Raw genomic sequence first — 19,049 nt, forward strand, 5'->3', positions numbered from 1 at the left:
TGATACGCCAACTCATCAGTTTTTTTCCAACAAAAAAAGTTGTGAAGCAACACAATTTGACTGAAGAAACCTCCAAGAAACCAGAGTTTTTTTTATAAAAAAGACCCAAATCCAAACGTTTAGATGGGAACTGATTTAAATACAGAAATAAGTCAAATTGTCAATGTTTTCTGCATCTTAGTCCCCGTTACAGAATCACCCGTCGCCTGATGTGAACCTAACAGGGAGATTACTCTGTATTCATGGGAATGCACGGGCATTTTTGATCAGCAGCATTAGAATCGAAATATATAAACCCCAAAGCTCATCAACCTGAAGGGTTTTGACAACGGCATTATTCCCTGATCGGAACTCGATTGGTTTGAACTTGAAACATTCGCGCCTTGTTAGGATTGCATGTGTTTTTGTTTTGTTTGCAACAATTTGATTGTTACTGTATAAACAGCACCTGTGAGGATGATGGATTTTGTTTTCTCTTGCTAGCCTCAGTACTCTCATCTCCATAAGGATGTCTTGGTGTGGGGGTTGGGGAAGTGATATGTGGCACAGAGACTGGGAAATAACATCGAAATCAACGTGTCGCCGAATCATCCTGCTCCGAGTATTTAATGATTTGGGATGTGGCGCTTGATCGAAATCTGTCGTGTATTGTAATCCCTTTGAGAAGCAGCAATGAATGTTTCAGTCAGTCGTTCAAACTCTAACAATTCAGCTTCCTATTCTTAGCCGTTTAAAGAATAATTCCATAAAGTAACCACCAATTCGTTTCAGAACAAACTAACGGCTAAAGGGAACTCCCAGAGCTGAACATGCTAAATTCTTCCCCAGTCAGGATAACCCTTTTCTCATAACGTGGCGGGTATTATAGAACCTAAAGTTCAGGTCACGGGCGGTGTATTAATGTGTTTTGTTCAGCTCACTTTCTGATCGTTTGGTGAATTGACGATGCGCCTGAAAACGGTTTTGCAAAGCCCGCAGTGGACGTGGTAACGACGCTAGTCTGCAGTTAAGATCACCAAGAGGCAACAGTTGAGCAAAGTTCCCTATCGGCTGCATGTTTTCCAGCGCTAAACCATGAACGGAGCACTCCAAGACGGGGTAGGGGTTGGGGGAGAAGAGGTTTGGCAGGATTTAGAGGGTGCATTGCTTCAGATGTAATAATAGCTGAGAATAATTGGGATTTCACGTTAAAAAAAATCACAGCTGCTGTGTTCACCTTCCACTTCGTTTTAATACATTGCGCATTTTAACACGTTTTGAGAGTTGGGTCCATCTTGGCTGATGATTGGGCTTCAATTTAGCGATTGGTGCAAAACGCAAGGATACTGGTCCCGAAGTGGTCTCTCTCTCTCGCTCTGCCTGAACTGACAGTTCCCCCAAGCACAACTATTGCCTGATGCCTCTGAGCTCGACCTCAGGAGACTCCTATCAGCTTCCCCTTACGTAACAGTGGAAGAATTGTTGGTGGCGCGGAACTGTTTTGTTTTACTTGGAGACCTCTGAGGGAGAAGGTTCTACAGGTGGTGTTGGTGTGGGCGGGGGGTCAAACTCCCGTTTGCATAAATCGCAGGTGAAGACCTAATACAGTTGAGGAGGGCTCGGTGCACTCATACAAACCAGGCGGAATCAAAAAAGAAACACCAGTCAGCGTCGGTCATCTAAACCAAATCAAAAAGATGAGCTATATATATATATATATACACATACATACACACATACATGCATATATATATATATATGTGTGTGTGTGTTTCCCTGTTGAAGCTGTAGTATTGACTCAAACTATCCCAAAAAATAATGTTCTCCCAAACTGCACAATGATTTCTCTCTCTGATACCGAGTAGACAGTTCAACATCTGGGATGCGTTAAACTCGCTTACATCAACACTATTCCAGTTACAGATGGGATGTATTAGTTAACATGTTTTTTGGATCCGAAAGAAGAGGGCAATAATGTCAGTTGCAATGGCGTTATGATATTCACTATAATAATGTGCGCACAAAATAGTTAAAGATTCCGATTACAATCATTGTACTGTTTTGGCAAAATTAAAATCAACGTTGTTTCTTAAATTGTTTTGGTGCAAGTACCAATTTCCCATCGAACGAGCTCACAAACCCGATCGGTGCCTGCAGTGTCTACGTGGTGCTCTTTAGAGAAGTAGGTGCGGTGTGGGGGAGGCTAGCTTTCTTGTAGAGGAATCACACTCATTACATTTCCCCTTCCCAGACCCTCGTTTCACAATGCATAAGTCAAAGCGAAAATTACACCAAACGCTGCTGTAAAACATCAACTTGCTTGTATTTCTCAACTTTAAAAGAAAGCAGAAATACTCTCAGCATTTATGAGCCGAGCCACCAATCTGCTTCTTCCATCTTAGCACAAATGTTAGAGATTTGCCATTTCGGTAGTGACCCTAACTCTAAGCCAGGGACAGCCAGGTTCAGACCTGCACCAGACGTGTGTCTTATCATCTCTGAGCAACTTGATTACAAAATATCTTGGAGTGGATTCTGTGATTTAGACCAGTCAGGTTAACTTCGGTGGTGGGGGTGTGGGGGAAGGGGGAGGGGGGATGGAATTCCACAAACAATCGTTTGGCATCAACATGGAACAAAACAGTGGATTGTTTAACAAGTGTCAGCACAGACTTACTCAGAAAAATCGAATTGAACAAGCTGGAGATTTATGAAGAGGTAACGGGGCAGTATTACAGTGGACTACTTGGGCTTCTAAAGAGCATTGGATACAATGCACACAACAATCTTGTGAGGAAAGTTATAGGTCATGGGATAAAAGGAACAGTAGCATTATTACCTGAGAGATAGGAGAGAGGGAATAATTGTGGGTATTTTTCAGGCTGGAAAAAAATTTGTAGTGGAGTTCCTCGGGGGTCAGAACTGGGACCTTTGCTTTTCCTGATATCCAAAGGATCTAGATTTTACGTCCAGGGGACAATTTCAATGTTTGCTGATGATACAAAGTTTGGGAGAATTGTAAACTGTGAGGAGGACAGTGTAGCACTCCAAAGGAACATTGATATATTGGAGGAGATGAGCTCACAAACCCTGTGGTGCCTGCAGTGTCTACGTGGTGCTCTTGGATAAATAGGTGCAGTGTAAGGGAGGCCAGCTTTCTTATAGAGGAATCACACTCATTACATTTTCCCCTCCCGTATCCTCATTTCACAATGCATTAGTCAAACTGGAAGGTGGTCGATGAAGTTCAATGTGTAGAAGTGTGAAGTGATACACTCTGGTACAAACAGCACAGAAGAAAATGAAGGGAACTATTCTCAATGGTGTGCAGGACCATAAAGATTTGGATATATATGTACTTCAGTTATTAAAGATGACAGAGTAGGGTCAGATTAAGCATATAGTACTATCAGTTTCATAAATAGAGAACTGAGTGGCATGTATGGATGGACAATAATGAACTTACAAGGGATGCTGGCTAGCCATCAGCTAGAATATTGTGTACATTTCTGGGCTACACACCGTAGGAAGGATGTGAATGCTTTGGAGACATTGCAGGAGATGTTCATGAAAATAACTCCATGGATACACCAAGAGGAATGCATGGAGAAGGTGGGATTATTTCCCTTGGAGAGAAGGCTAAGAGGAGATTGGATAGAAATTTTCAAAATCATGAGGTTTCCAGACAGAGTGAGTCAGGAGAAATTGTTTCCCACATGTAAATAGATCAAAAACCAAAGGATGCAGTTTTAAAGTGTTTGCAAGAAAAACAAATATGAGGTGAGAAAACCCTTCTCACATGGTGAGTGATTAGAATGTGGAATGTACTACCTGAGAGTGCGGGGAAGACTGCAGAAACTGGGGATCGAGATTGTGGTGCTGGAAAAGCACAGTAGGTCAGGCAACATCCGAGGAGCGGAAGAATTGATGTTTCAGGCATAAGCCCTTCATCAGAAATGATTCCTGATGAAGGGCTTATGTCCAAAATGCCGATTTTTCTGCTCCTCAGATGCTGTCTAACCTGCTGTGCTTTTCCAGCACCACACTCGTGACTCTGGTGGAGGTAGGTTCAATTGAGGCATTCAGGGGAACATTCTTTCCAATTAAATAACCATCCAATGTGCTGGGCAATGGCACAAAGAAAAAAAATGCACAGAGGATTGTGCAGACATGATGACTGAATGGCTTCCTTCTGCACTGAAACAACTCTGTGATTCAATGGAACATATCTTTGACCATGACTTTACATTTAAAGGTTCGTCCTCTCCAAGTACCATTAGCAAGTTGGATTTGATTGACAAATCATTATCTTAACTAATAGGAAGTGAAGTGTCATAACTCTCAATTGGGTCTGGAATTCTTCCTGAGTTCTCTGTCCAAGAGCAGGTCTGACCCATTATGTTACAATCTTCACCAGGAGTAAGGCAGGGAGGAGGGTCCTAAATCCAGAGTCGCTGTGGCAACATTAATTTTTGGTTTGTTGGGAAATGTTAGTAAAAACTCCAATACCTTTCCTTCATATGACTGACAAAGAATTTCTCTTGCTTTTCCAGCCTGCTGTTTGTGTATGCAGAATGCAACCTTTTTGATTGTGTTATGAGTGCTTCAAATCCTGCAGTGAGACTTGGATCCAGGGCTTTTGGTTCAGAAGTAAGGTACATCTACATTAAAAGCTGGAGGTTGGTGCATACTATTGAAATACAACAGAGCACTCAGCCTTCAGCACCTTTCTACCATTCAATTACATTGCGGCTAATCTGTTCCTCAACTCTATTCAAGAACATAAATAGAAAGCGCAGGAATATTTTGTGTGTGTTTTATTTCCGCAATGCATTGGGGAAGGATTATACAGAAGCCAGTTTTTGTCATTCTTTTTCTAGTCACTGAGTATGAAACTATAGGCATATATTCTTGAAGTGAGTCCTGAAGAAGGGGTCATGCCCGAAATGTCGATTCTCCTGCTCCTTGGATGCTGCCTGACCTGCTGTGCTTTTCCAGCAACACATTTTCAGCTCTGATCTCCAACATCTGCAGTCCTCACTTTCTCCTATAAGCATATATTGCCTAGTTCAACCACATGACTGATTATTTATTGATATCTCTTTATATGCATTTAAATGAACTTCCATTGAATATTATCCCCATACACATAATTAAATACAAGTGATATACAATTAATAGTGTGAACCATCAAACCTGCTCTGCTGTTGAGTAAGATCATTGTTGAGCTTGTTCATCAAGTGCACATTTCAGCCCTATCTTCACACCCTTTGATTTTCTTAATGCCCTAAAGCCTATTAATCTCTGTCTTGTAAATACTTATTGATGATCATCTATGGTTGTGAATTTTAAAGATGTTAAACCTCCTCAGTGCTGATCTTTCTGCTTATCTCAATTCGAAATGACTACTTATCCTGAGACTATTATCCCCAGTTCCGCTCCCTACAAGTTCTCAATGTCTGTATTATTAAGCTTTCTATGAGCTTCATATGTTTTAAAGAGATCATCTTTCATTATTGTAAACTCAAGACTGCAGAGGCCCACTTGGTACAATCCCTCCTCATTGGATAGCCACCTCATTCTAAAAATCAATTGAGTTATCGTTGGTTTCACTTCCCTCTAAGGCAAGTTTATCAAAAGCTAACATTATACATCATATTCCAGGTCTGGTCACAGTGATGCATTGTAATTACAGAGGTGAAAAATGTGTTGATGGAAAAGCGCAGCAGGTCAGGCAGCATCAAAGGAGCAGGAGAATTGACGTTTCGGGCATAAGCCCTTCTTCAGGAATGAGGAAGGTGTGCCAAGCAGGCTAAGATAAAAGGTAGGAAGGAGGGACTTGGGGGAGGGGCATTGGGAATGCGATAAGTGGAAGGAGGTTAAGGTGAGGGTGATAGGCCGGAGTGGGAGTGGGGGCGGAGAAGTCGGGAAGAAGATTGCAGGTCAAGAAGGCGGTGCTGAGTCTGAGACTTGGGACTGAGATAAAGTGGCGGGAGGAGAAATGAGGAAGCTGGAGAAATCTGCATTCATCCCTTGTGGTTGGAGGGTTCCTAGGCGGAAGATGAGGCGCTCTTCCTCCAGGCGTCGCATTGCCATGGTCTAGCGATGGAGGAGGCCAAGGACCTGCATGTCCTTGGCAGAGTGGGAGGGGGAGTTAAAGTATTCCGCCACGGGGCGGTTGGGTTGGTTGGTGTGGATGTCCCAGAGATGTTCTCTGAAATGTTACATCCTTCGTCATTTCCATCACCTCCAAACAGACCCCATCACCAAGGATATATTTCCCTTCCCTCCCCTATCAGCGTTCCGGAAAGACCACTCCCTCCGCGACTCCCTTTTCAGATCCACACCTCCCACCAACTCAACCTCCACTCCCGGCACCTTCCCCTGCAACCGCAAGAAATGCAAAACTTGCGCCCACACCTCCCCCCCCCCCACTTCCCTCCAAGGCCCCAAGGGATCCTTCCATATCCGTCACAAATTCATCTGCACCTCCACACACATCATTTACTGCATCCGCTGCACCCGATGTGGCCTCCTCTACATTGAGGAGACCGACCGCCTACTTGCGGAACATTTCAGAGAACACCTCTGGGACACCTGCACCAACAACCCAACCACGCCGTGGCTCAACACTTTAACGTCCCCTCCCACTCCGCCAAGGACATGCAGGTCCTTGGCCTCCTCCATCGCCGGACCATGGCAACATGACACCTGGAGGAAGAGGGCCTCATCTTCCGCCTAGGAACCCTTCAACTACATGGGATGAATGCAGATTTCTCCAGCTTTCTCATTTCCCCTCCTCCCACCTTATCTCAGTCCCAACCCTCAGACTCAGCACCGCCTTCTTGACCTGCAATCTTCTTCCCGACCTCTCCGCCCCCACTCCCTCTCCGGCCTATCACCCTCACCTTGACCTCCTTCCACCTATAGCATTCCCAACACCCCTCCCCCAAGTCCCTCCTCCCTACCTTTTATCTTAGCCTGCTTGGCACACCTTCCTCATTCCTGAAGTAGGGCTTATGCCCGAAACGTCGATTCTCCTGCTCCTTGGATGCTGCCTGACCTGCTGCGCTTTTCCAGCAGCACATTTTTCACCTCTGATCTCCAGCATCTACAGTCCTCACTTTCTCCTGTAATTACAGAGGGACTTCCAACTCTTACATTTCTACTTCATTATAAAAAAGATGAAAATCATTTGTCTAACTGTTTGCAATACCTACATAAGAGCTAACCATGATTCATATACAAGGATTCCTAAATCCCCGAGTGCCTCCTATCATCTCACTGATCAAAATAATTCCGTTTTCCATGTTTCCAACCAAAGCTGAATAACTTCACACTTCCTTACAACTCCATTTCTGCTCTTTGGTCCAATTATTTCACTAATCCTATTCCTTTGCATTCTCTTTACAGCATCTTCACTGCCCAGCTTTGTATTAGCAGTGAACCTGGATATATTACACTTGGTCCCTCTATCTAAGTTATTGATATTGATTGTAAATAACTGAGGTTCAAACACTAACCATTGTTGCTTTTCACTTGTTTCACCCTGTGAACTTAAAAATTACCCATTTATTCTAACACTTGTTTCTGTTTGTTAGTTAATCTTGAAGCCATGCTAACATATTACCCACAAGGAAATCTTGTAGAACACCCTCTCTGTGTCACTTCGTCAAATGTATCTTGAGAATTCGAAGATGTTATTTGCAATGATTCCTCATCATTTAGGTACACCCTTGAATAATTATCAAACACAAGTTCTCTTTCATAAAATGTTGTTGAGACTGCCTAATCATATTACAATTTCTGATATGCCTAATGATCATATCCTTAGTAAGAGATTTCAGTGTTACACTATAATGTCAGGCAATTATTGCCTGCTCTGTTCTATACTGGGAGAGATGGGAGTGCTAGAGGATTGTCTAAAGGTTTTACTGATGTTGGAAAATTCTTTTTTGCACAAAAGGTAGCAGAAGTTTGAAACACTCTCCCCAAATGACAATTAATCCAGGATTAATTCTCAAAATTCTTAAATTTGAGTTTGGGATTTTTGTTAACTGAAGGTATTCAGTGACATGGGCAAATTTGGGCTTATGAAGTTAGATCATAGATCTCATTGCATGCTGGAGTAGGCTTGAAGGATTTGTCCCTAACATGAAATATTTCTTTAAATTCTTACCATTGATTATAGAACCTGTTTTGAGGAAAGATCACTGGGCCTGAAATGTTAACTCTGATTTCTCTGCACAGTTGCTGCCAGACATGCCGAATCTTTCCAGCAATTTCTGTTTTTGTACCATTGATAACTTACTGTCATATTTTTTCAACTACCATGTCAAACTATCTCAGCTAACTTATCACTCTCAAATTTACGTTACGATCCACATTTCAAAATTGACCAAATCATGCTCAAATCTAAAATGAAATTCTTGCATGTTATCTATACAGTTCCACATTTACTATTATTTACTAATTCATATTAGATTTAAAATAATGTGTTTCCTTGTTGGTTTCTAGACAATTATTTCGAGAGAACTGTCTTGAATGTATTCAATTCACCCATCCCCCAAGGTCTCTTTGCCAGTTTAGGTTACCATGTCTATTGAAAGATCAACGCCTGCCATTATTATGATATTGTTACCTTCTTACATGATTCTTTAATCTCCTGATTTATACTCTGTTCATTGCTATTAATCTGATGAGGAGGCCTGCAAGCAACTTCCATAAGTGTTTCCTGCTTCTGATTAGTTTGTGGCTGTCACTATTTATTCTCTATCCTGGTCTTTCAGGCTAAGATCCTTCAAACCAACTGCTTTTATCTCATAATTACATAAGAACAAAAGAAATAGGAATAGGAGTAGGCCGTTGGGTCCCTCACCATTGTGCCTCACCATTCATCAAGATCTTGTTTGCTCTGCTCCAGGTCTAAACTCTTCTTTCATGCCTACTCATCATAGCCCTCAACTCCTCGATACTACAAAAGTGTATTGCATTTAAACACTTCAGTGATTTAGATTCCACAACTCTCTCTGGTGTGGAGAATTCCAGACATTTCACTTCATTTCTGGGAGAAATTCATTTACATCTCAGTTTTCCATGTGTGTTCCCCTCCTCTGTAATTACGTCCCCTAGTTTGAGATCCTCCCACTTGTAGAAATATCTTCTCAACATGTTGCGCCGTAACCCCACTGCCCTGCCAGGATCTTAGATATTTGAAAAAGGTTGTTCTTCATTCTTCTAAGAATTAATGATAAAGGCTCTTCATCCCAGGAATCAGCCTAATGAATCCGTTTTGAACTGTCTCCCATGCTAATACACTCATTCACAAATATTGGGAGCAAAACTGTACATGTGACTCCAGTTTCAGTTTTACCAACACCGTGTACAAGTCTTCTCTGTTTTTAAACACCAACCCTCTGCAACACAATCCAATATTTCATCTGTTGTCTTAATTACTTGCTGCATCCACATGCTTCTGTTTGTGTTTTCATCCAGAAGAACATCCAAATCCCTCTGTGCTGCATTTTTTGGAATCTTTTTCCATTTAGATAATAGTCTGCCTTTTGATTTTTTCTATCTAGGTGCATGACCTTCCACTTGTCTACAATAAATTCCACCTGCTAAGCTTTTCCCCATTCACTCAAGCTATTGTTATCACCATGTGGACTCCTCGTGTCCCCAGTACAACTTACCTTCTGAAATACTTTTGTATCAGTGGAAAATTTTGATATTTTACTCTCTACCCCCTTGTCCAAGTCACTAATGTAGATAATAAATAACTGTGGCTCTGGGACTGATCCTCATGGCTCTTCACTAGTTAAGTCTTCCAGTCTGAAGAAGATACATTATTCCCAACACTCCGTCTTCTATGCACTAACCAACCCTCAATCAATACTCACACATTACATCGAATACTGTGAGCTCATGTCTTGTGCATTAAGCTTTTATGAAGCTCCTTATTGAATGTCCTCTGGAAATCTAAATATACCACATCTCCGGTCTAATTTCTGCTGCACTCTTCCACATATTTTTTCTACACATGGTAGTCACACTTTGATTATTATTGAAGTACTTTAATGTAAGGCTACAGCACCTGGTTTTCGGCTTTGCCTACATTTTACAAAGATCAGGTAACTTGGAGCATTTCATTCTCAACCTTGTCAACTTGCAACCATGTTTCATTGATGACTGTGAAAGCAAACCTTGTAACTTTTATTTGTGCTATTTGTTTCTTTATTTATTGTGAGAAGTTTACACATTCAGGTTGTCTTCAATTGTAAGTTATTCAGGTTTTCATTGATATGTCCAGAGTTTCTAGATTACCATTTTTAAACGATTTGTTCCTTCCTAACACAATGACTTGGAGGTGCTGGTGTTGGACAAAGTTAAAAATCACACAACACTAGGTTATAGTCCAAAAGGTCTATTTGGAAGCATTAGTTTTGGAAGCTTTAAAAGCTAGTGCTTCCAAATAAACTTGTGGGACTATAACCTGGTGTTGTGTGATTTTTAACTTCCTAACACAAGTTGCTGAATTTTACCCAAATTACTATATTCTACAGCTTTGACTTTTCAGACATTACTTTTATTCAATCTTTCCTTCCCTTTGTATTACTTTGAAAGAATGTCACTTCCCGAGTTACATAATTCAGGACAACATTTGTCCCATCTCAATTTAAGAAGAGTCCATCCTGTTAAAACAGATCCCTCTTCAGCTCCTGTAGTGTTGCGAATGCCCCATGAGTTAAATACACAAAACACCTTATTCCAATCATTTTTTGACACAACTATTTAAATCCTGAATCTGTTTGCTTTACTTCACTCAGACTATCGCCCAGAGATTGTTAATTTTACAGTGCTTCTTTAAACATGCACCTCACACTTTAAAGTTCCTCAGTAAAAATCTATTGAGCTCTACATTCCTTGATACATTTTCCTGACAAAAATCAATCAATGTTGATCTTAAAAGCTTTCATTCTCTTAACATTTGGGGCATAGGATTCCAAATAACTGCTACTCTGATGTGAAAATGTCTCCTGATTTCACTTCTAAATGATCTGGCTCCAATGTTAAGTTAATGTCTCCTCGTTCTGGTTTTCTCTTTAAGGAGAAATAGCTTCTATGCTTCTATCCATTTGAATATTGTGATGTGGTCACCCTGAAATCCTTTATTTTTGAGGTAGGTAGGGAAATTGCTGTGAACTAAAATTTGTAAATGGCTGGTGTCTTGTTTTGCAACAAAGACAACTCAAGATATTTTCTGAAGAATGACTTATGCCCGAAACGTCGAATCTCCTGTTCCTTGGATGCTGCCTGACCTGCTGCGCTTTTCCAGCAACGCATTTTCAGCTCAAGATATTTTCCCCAATTAACGTTAGGAGTGTCTACTAATTGGTTCTTTCACTTTAGTTAACAATCAAATTTATCATTGCATTTTCTTACAGCTCACGGTTTAGTGTTACAACTCAGTTAGTGGACTAAACTTTCCTGTGCTATTATTTTGTTTTTCTTTACCTTTCCTTTACTTTAGTTAAAGATAAAGAATTATTGTGATGAAATGATGGCTTTAAGAGGTGTATTTTATCTTTTATTTAATGAAGAAGGTTGAGACAGAGGCACTGAATGGAACTTAGGTTGGGACAATAGAAGCAGCCTGAATGGATGGGGTCAAGCTCCCACAGAATCAGGATTTTTAGTTTAGCTTTCAGCAGTTGCTGGGGTTTGAAGCTGGATATGGAAGCTCCTATTCCTCACTCTGTTATAGCCAAAAGCTGGGGTTCTCTTCTTGCTGTAAGAATTGCATGTGAGACCATCTACTTTACTAATTTTACCTTTGTCAAGGTTGTGTTCAAATGATGTCGCTATGTTGGAACATTTCATTAATGGGAGCTAAATATATTATTTTGTTATACTTTTTGATAAAGTTACAGTTAAGCCAATTATTTTAGTTTTATTTTGTCTGTATTTTAATTGTAGTGTCAAAATAAAATGTATTTTGCTTAACATTGAGTAGTTTGACGAATCAAATTGCATCTGGAACACGATGCCTTACGCTTATTTTTAAAATTAAAAAGTGGGGGTTTAGGCTAGCTTCTTAGTATATTTAGAGGGGGTTTGGTTTGGCCCTTACACATTATTTTATTGCAAACAAAATATATTCAAATAAAGACTATCATCAAAATGTTTATTACGTAAATATATCCAACTGTCCTCATTTAAACAAACACGCCTACAAATTTACCAAATCCAAACTGGGAAAAAAACAACTCTCTAGAGTGTTATATTAAGTAAGATTTGGCCAAGTTACAATTAGTTCAGGGTAACAGACTTATTCACTCATTGTCCTAAATGCCTGTTTTCGTCTGAAGTCACTTTCCACACAAGCAGTGGTCTCATCCTGGATCAGTAATGGCTGCTGAATTCTCCTTTTCTAGAGACTGTGACATAGGTTCAAACATCTCCTTTAAGAATCTTCCACTTGCAGTGATGAAGCCTTCAGCTGAGTATTGAACCGACAAACTTTGCTGGAAACGGTCTCAGAGAAAGAAAAGACAAAACATGTTGACATCCAAGCAGTTTGTTCATTATTAATACAATTACATTGCAAAATGGTCTCACATAAAGTTAAAAAATACATATACTTGTATTCATTCAATTATATTATAAACTAATATTTTACATAACACATCTGCATAACAATAGGAAACCCTATCAGTGAAAATAATTTTGCCAATGGGAAATGTATAAATTGTCAACTGAGTCTCACTAACTCCATGTATTCTTGGTTTCTCAAGTGGCAATAACTAGTTTAGAATATGTGAGAGTTTTATTAGATGACATAGTGTAAATCAAACACAGACCCTCATGTGTTCTTGAATTTGGATGTTTTAGCACCTTTGTTTTAAATGGAAGTACTGCTGAATGCACAGAGTTTCAATTAATATGATGAAGAATGTACACCAATTAAATCAGATGATAATAGAACAGGACTAATGCAATGCATAATGAGAAATGCATTCACAAGATCTGCAGCAGGGTGTTAACTAAAGCATTGTTATATTTCATGAAGAGAGTCTCATACGTTTTCTTCCTTCCATCTTTGCATGGGGAACAGTTGTCGAACTCAATAATTTGCCGATTATAAATGTGCTGAAAATGTGTTGCTGGAAAAGCGCAGCAGGTCAGGCAGCATCCTGTTCCTTGGATGCTGCCTGATCTGCTGCGCTTTTCCAGCAACAAATTTTCAGCTCTGATCTCCAGCATCTACAGTCCTCACTTTCTCCTCGATGATTATAAATGTGCCAAAGTATCTGATGGATCCTAAAGCTTAACCAGCACTTCCATCTCATTTCTGCTGGTCTGGATTCTGGTTACTTCCCTCTTTCAGCACGTATCTTTTGTCACTTGTTGAGTCCAAATCACCCAATGCCACGTCCACAAAATCATTACTCTAATTATTTCAGTATCTTAAAATGTAGCCCTTATATTCATTAGTAATAGTAGTTCGAAAAAAGTGTTGGTTTTCTGCAGGCTTTTTGTCAAACTGACAAACTGATCTTTGAATGATATTTACAATGATATTCAGAAGAGATTTTTGTTCGAGAAATTTACACTGCCTTGAAGTGTGTATATGGTGTGTCTTCAATTCAGTCTTTGCCTGTGAATTATTCTGCAAATAAAGTATGGCAATTGTGTGTTTTATTTGATGGTTGCTATGTCAATATAACTTTAAGAGCTATGCCCATGATATTATCATTATATTTGACATGAGAATATATGGATTCATACTCCATCTTACTTCGGATCACTCTACTGGAAGCACGCTCTACTGCATGAAGCCTATGTAGTGTACCTGAGGACTGTAATGTTTTTACAAAAATGCTATTTGCAACAAATGTTTGTTGAATTCTTCAATACCAGGTTACCCACACCATTCTCTTTTGTTACTGGAAATAACATAAATATTGCTACATCAGGTAAAAAAAAAGACTGTTGGAGGCTAACTCACACAGGTCACAAAATCATGAGATTTGAGAATGCTTCCCCCTTCAGCATCCTTTAAGACCTCAGCCAAACATCGCCAAAGTAGCTCAGCGGTTAACAGTGCTGCCACACTGTACTAGGGACCCAGTTCCACCTTTGGGTGATTGGCTGTGTGGAGTTTATACATTCTCCTTGTGTCTGTGTGTGTTTCCTCTGGGTGCTCGAATTTCCTCCACAGTCCAAAGATGTGCAGGTTAGGTGGATTGCCAATGCTAATTTGCCCAAAGTGTCGAGGAATATGCAGTCTATGTGGATTAGCCATGGGAAATGCAGAGTTATAGGGGTAGTGTAGGGGGTGTAGGTCTGCATGGGATGCTCTTCAGAGGATCATTGTGGACTCAATGGACTGAATGGTCTGTTTGCATACTGTAGAGATTCCGTGATTCAAAAATGGCATTGAGTTTAACTGCCCAGCCTAGCACAACTTGGATAGAGGACATGATTTGGAGGTGTCCATGTTGGACTGGGGTGGATAAAGGTAAAAGTCACACAACACCAGGTTATAGTCCAACAGGAAGCATCAGCTTTCGAAGCACTGCCCCTTCATCTATCTGATGATTTTTAACTTGGAATGGAGGAGATATGTTAACAAAAAGGATGTCACTTATCTATTCTGATCGTGTTACTTTTCTGCCACATGTTCGCCTGAATATGGGCAAATGAGCACAACATTCACAGGAAGCAAGTGGGCATTTATTGCATATGTGTAGATGCATCCAAGGGAGCAATCTGTAATTCCCATTGAAGGCCTTGAGGGAAAGCAGTGTTGGCTTTCCTGACAGGTTAACAGGTCAGCCATCAGATTGAGGGCCTGAAGAGAGTTAAAATTTCTTTGTGGGAAAGGGAGGTGAGGTGCTAAAGGTAGCCTTGGGTCTTCCTTCCTCAGAGCACTTCCTCACAATAGTAGGCTATGAGCCATCCTTTCCCAGTCAAGATCAGATGCAATCATCTATTGTAGCCAGTGTCTTCTTCAAATTGAGACCAGCGCCTCCCCACTCTACTGATAACGGTAGATTCTATCTTTCGTCAGCAGACATGACCCGAACATGATCCCTGGATTCAGTACCTTCGCACCTCCTACTGCATCTTCCTGCTACTCGAGTCCAATTCCTGCCAGCTGCCCAGGTCATCAAACTGGCTGAATGTTAGACCAAATTCTGGAATATTTATTCAGTGAAGTCTTGCCATTATAGTCTCCGCTTCTTTGACCTTTTCTGTTCTGTCACCACCTTGACCTCCACCGAACCAAGAGTGATGTTGTTCAAGGAGCACAAACAAAGATCAAATCTAAAGAGAATGTTAACTCTGAGCAGGGGGTATCAGAAAATTTCTTGAGGAGAATATGGAAGGATAGTTTAAACAGAACTCTGTAAATGCAAGCAAGTCTGTAGTAAAAGAGTTTGATGGAATCATTTTCAAGCATGATTGAGAGCCATGAAAGTTAATGTTTTATTGCAGATGTCAAGGTTTGGAAAGTGACTAAGTAGATGGAGAAGATTATTGATGTGGGAAAACAACAACACAAGTCAATGTAGAAAGGAAATCCTATAAAAGGAACATCAGGAACCAGGTGGAAAGGTTTAGTTACAGTTAATTTGAGGGCATGAATATCAGCATTCATTCTTATTCCTGTTGCTGAGAGTTGTTTGAGAGCTCTTCACTGTCTAAAGCATTTGGCAAGAAGTATCCCCTTAGGGTCAAAGTTGTTAATTTTTCGATTGGAAGGGAAACAGAGCAGCTAACAAACTCAAAATCTGCAAAGGAGATCAAAGGAGAGCTACTGGTATCCGACAATAAAAATACTAAGGAGTAAATAGGAAGGACAATATTAATATAAATCAGAAAATAGCAATGTAGTGCGGAGGCAGTTTATTTGAGAAACATGTCAGTGACAGGCAAGACAGTAAAAACAACTTGATTACCTTAGAAAACCTACTGGACTAAAATCACAGAATTGTAAAGATAGGAAAGGAAGCAATTTGGCCCATCATGCCACAACCAGCTCTCTGAGCATTTTGGCTTGTACCAAACCAATGCTTTTTCTCCTGTACTCAGTACCTATTTAAATAATCATCCAATGATCTTTTCAATGCCTCAATTGAACCTGCCTCCACCACATTTCCAGGCAGTGCATTTCAAAGCTAGACCACTTGCAGTGTGAAAAAGTATTTTTTCCTGACCTTGCATTTGCTTCTTTTGCAAAACACTTTAAATCTGTAGCCTGTGGTTTGTGATCCATTTGCAAGCAGGAACAGATGTCTCTCTGCTCAAGTATATCATGATTTTGTAAACTTCTATCAAATCATCCTTCAGCCTTTGCTTCTGCAAGGAAAACAATCCCAACTTCTTAAATCTATTGTGGAATCGTTCTCAGAAACCTCTTCTGCTCTCTTTCCAACACATTCACATCTTCCTGAAGTGTGGTGCACTAAACTGGACACAATACACCAGCTGAGCTCTTAATGCTGCCCTATAGAGATTTAGCATCATCTTCCTGTTCTTGTGCTCCATGCCACGATTAATGAAGCCTAGAATTCTATTTGCTTTATTAAATGCTCTCCCTACCTGTCCTGACACCTTTAATAACTTATATACCCACACACCTAGGTCTCTGTGCTCCTGCTCATCTCTATGTTACTTTGCTTCTCCATTTTCTGAAGATTACCACTTCATATTTCTCAGTATTAGACGTCACCTGCCATCTATCCAGCCACTCCAGAAACTTGCAAATGCCATTGTCCTCCACAATTTATAATTCTCCCAAATTTTGTGTGATTGCAAACTTTGAAATTTACACATTAAGAACTAGATTGTTTATATGTAGCAAGAAAATCAAAGGTCCCAATACCAATCCTGAAAAACAGTCATTATTAATCACCCTCTATGTTCTATCACTCAACCAATTTATATATTATTACATATTATTACAATCGCTTTTATTCCAAAACCTATCACTTTCCTTATAAGGTAGTTGTGTCGTGCTGTATCAATCCTCTAGCTGTCCATGTACATCACATCAATCACATTGCCTTTGTTAACCCTCTCCACTACATTTTCAAGATACTGCAGAATGTTACTTGAACCCCTAAATTTCCCTTAATAAATCTATGCTGATCTTTCTGAATTAAACAACATTTTTCCATGTGACTGTTAATTCTATCCCAAATAATTGTGTCTAGGTACCAAACTGTCAGGCATCAGCCCTTTCAGGAAGTGAAGATTGATCTTCAGGATTCTGATGTTTTCAACTCTGGAGAGAAATAAATCTGGAGGTTAAAATACATGTTTTATAACATTTGCTTTTCCCCTTTGAACATTTTTCTTTCCCAAATATTAAAATATTGAGTTGGGGGGTGGGGGGGTGGGGGGTGGGAATATATGCTGTGTGGCAGCAGCAAAGCTTTATCCAATTGAATAATCAATCTTTTAGCATTTCAAATGCCATAGGAAAACACAAGGAAGGGATATATTGACCGACTAGTGGTTGGAACACGGGGGCAAGTCATGGAATGAAATGTTTCAAGACTACATTTATTCACAGCCCTGTTCTGGACAAAGGTTGTTGAAACATCTGGCACAAAAAAGAAGGAAAAGGGTGAAACATCATGCAGTTCACCATCACCACTTTAAAGACAATTAGGGGTTGGCAAAAAAAACGCTTGCTCAGACAGCTAAGCCCACATCCTGTAAATACATTCTTTTTCAAAGAAAGATAATAACAAAATAACTGGTAAAAGAAATTAAAAAAAAACGTGCAAGGAATAGGAAATGGCAGGAAAATAAAATTCATTAATACAATTCTTTATCAAGATGAAGATAGTCATACTTCTAAGGACTAAGAAGTAGAGGAGTTACTAAATCATTATGCTGTGACTGTGTGAAATGGGGATGGATGTCTGAGTGAAGGGTACGGTCTCAGAGAAAGAGCAAGCTGCAATTCTTGTGATATAATCTTGGGCATTGGAGAATGGTGTGAGAAGCCAAAGGGTCAATGATGATTTCATCCCATCAAATGAGTGCAGAAGAATTCAATTAGCAGTGTTTGTCCAACTTTAGTGTATTTATAGCAAAAGCTCAATGAATTGGAAGGTTGCAAATGCCTGTTTTTTTTAAAAAAGGGGCATGATGTGATCCTTCAAAGTGATATTCTCTGAGCCTTATCTTGATAGTTAGGAGATAGTTGAAAATGTTGATGATGGATAATAAGAAAGATCTGGAAGTTAAGCTTCCATGAATGAGAGAGTATGAATTTGACCAATTTACTGAATTCTTTTCCAAATGTTACAGATCTTGCAAAGAAGTATGAGACAGTGGATAATGGCCATCTGAATTTTAGGGAGAAATTTAGGAAGACACTGTGTTTTTAAGCAAGGTTTGTCGCAAGGTGCAGGTTCATGGGACAGATGGCAAATTGTTAGGCTGTCTCCATGCATGGCTGGAACATGTCAGAATTGAAAACCGAGGAGAATTACTGGGGCTGTTGCGATTACAAACGACCCAAAGTATTTAGTTTTGTAGATGACACTAAACTGGATGAATCTTATATAACTGGGTGAAATGTGATGGCTATCAAACAATAAGTGATAATATGCTGTGTGTTAATGGCTGTGGTCTGGGAGATGGAATTCAGACAAGTACGTAGACTTTGCAGTGACAATAGTTTAAATAGGATATGAATGAGGTGACAGCAAGAAGGGATCTAACCCCACAACTGGGTATTGCATTCAATTTTGATCTCCAAGCTACAGAAGAAATGTAGACTTACCTGAGAGCCCAAGAGGATACTTTGGAGACTACATACAAAAGATTGATTATCAAGGAACAATGGTCTAACCTTGGATTTTTTTTTCTCTGGAAAGGAGTGGAAAAGGTTTTTCATGGAGCTTCATTTTACAAATTTTTAACCAGCAGGTTAACCCAGATGACAACATACTGCATGCAATTTTCTCCGTCTCACTCATGATACATCAGTATTTACTCTATAAATTCTCTTTAGGACTTGAAGATTTCTAAAAAAACAAATGTCC

Source organism: Hemiscyllium ocellatum, chromosome 32 (genome assembly GCF_020745735.1).
Source record: "Hemiscyllium ocellatum isolate sHemOce1 chromosome 32, sHemOce1.pat.X.cur, whole genome shotgun sequence".
NCBI classification, from domain to species: domain Eukaryota; kingdom Metazoa; phylum Chordata; class Chondrichthyes; order Orectolobiformes; family Hemiscylliidae; genus Hemiscyllium; species Hemiscyllium ocellatum.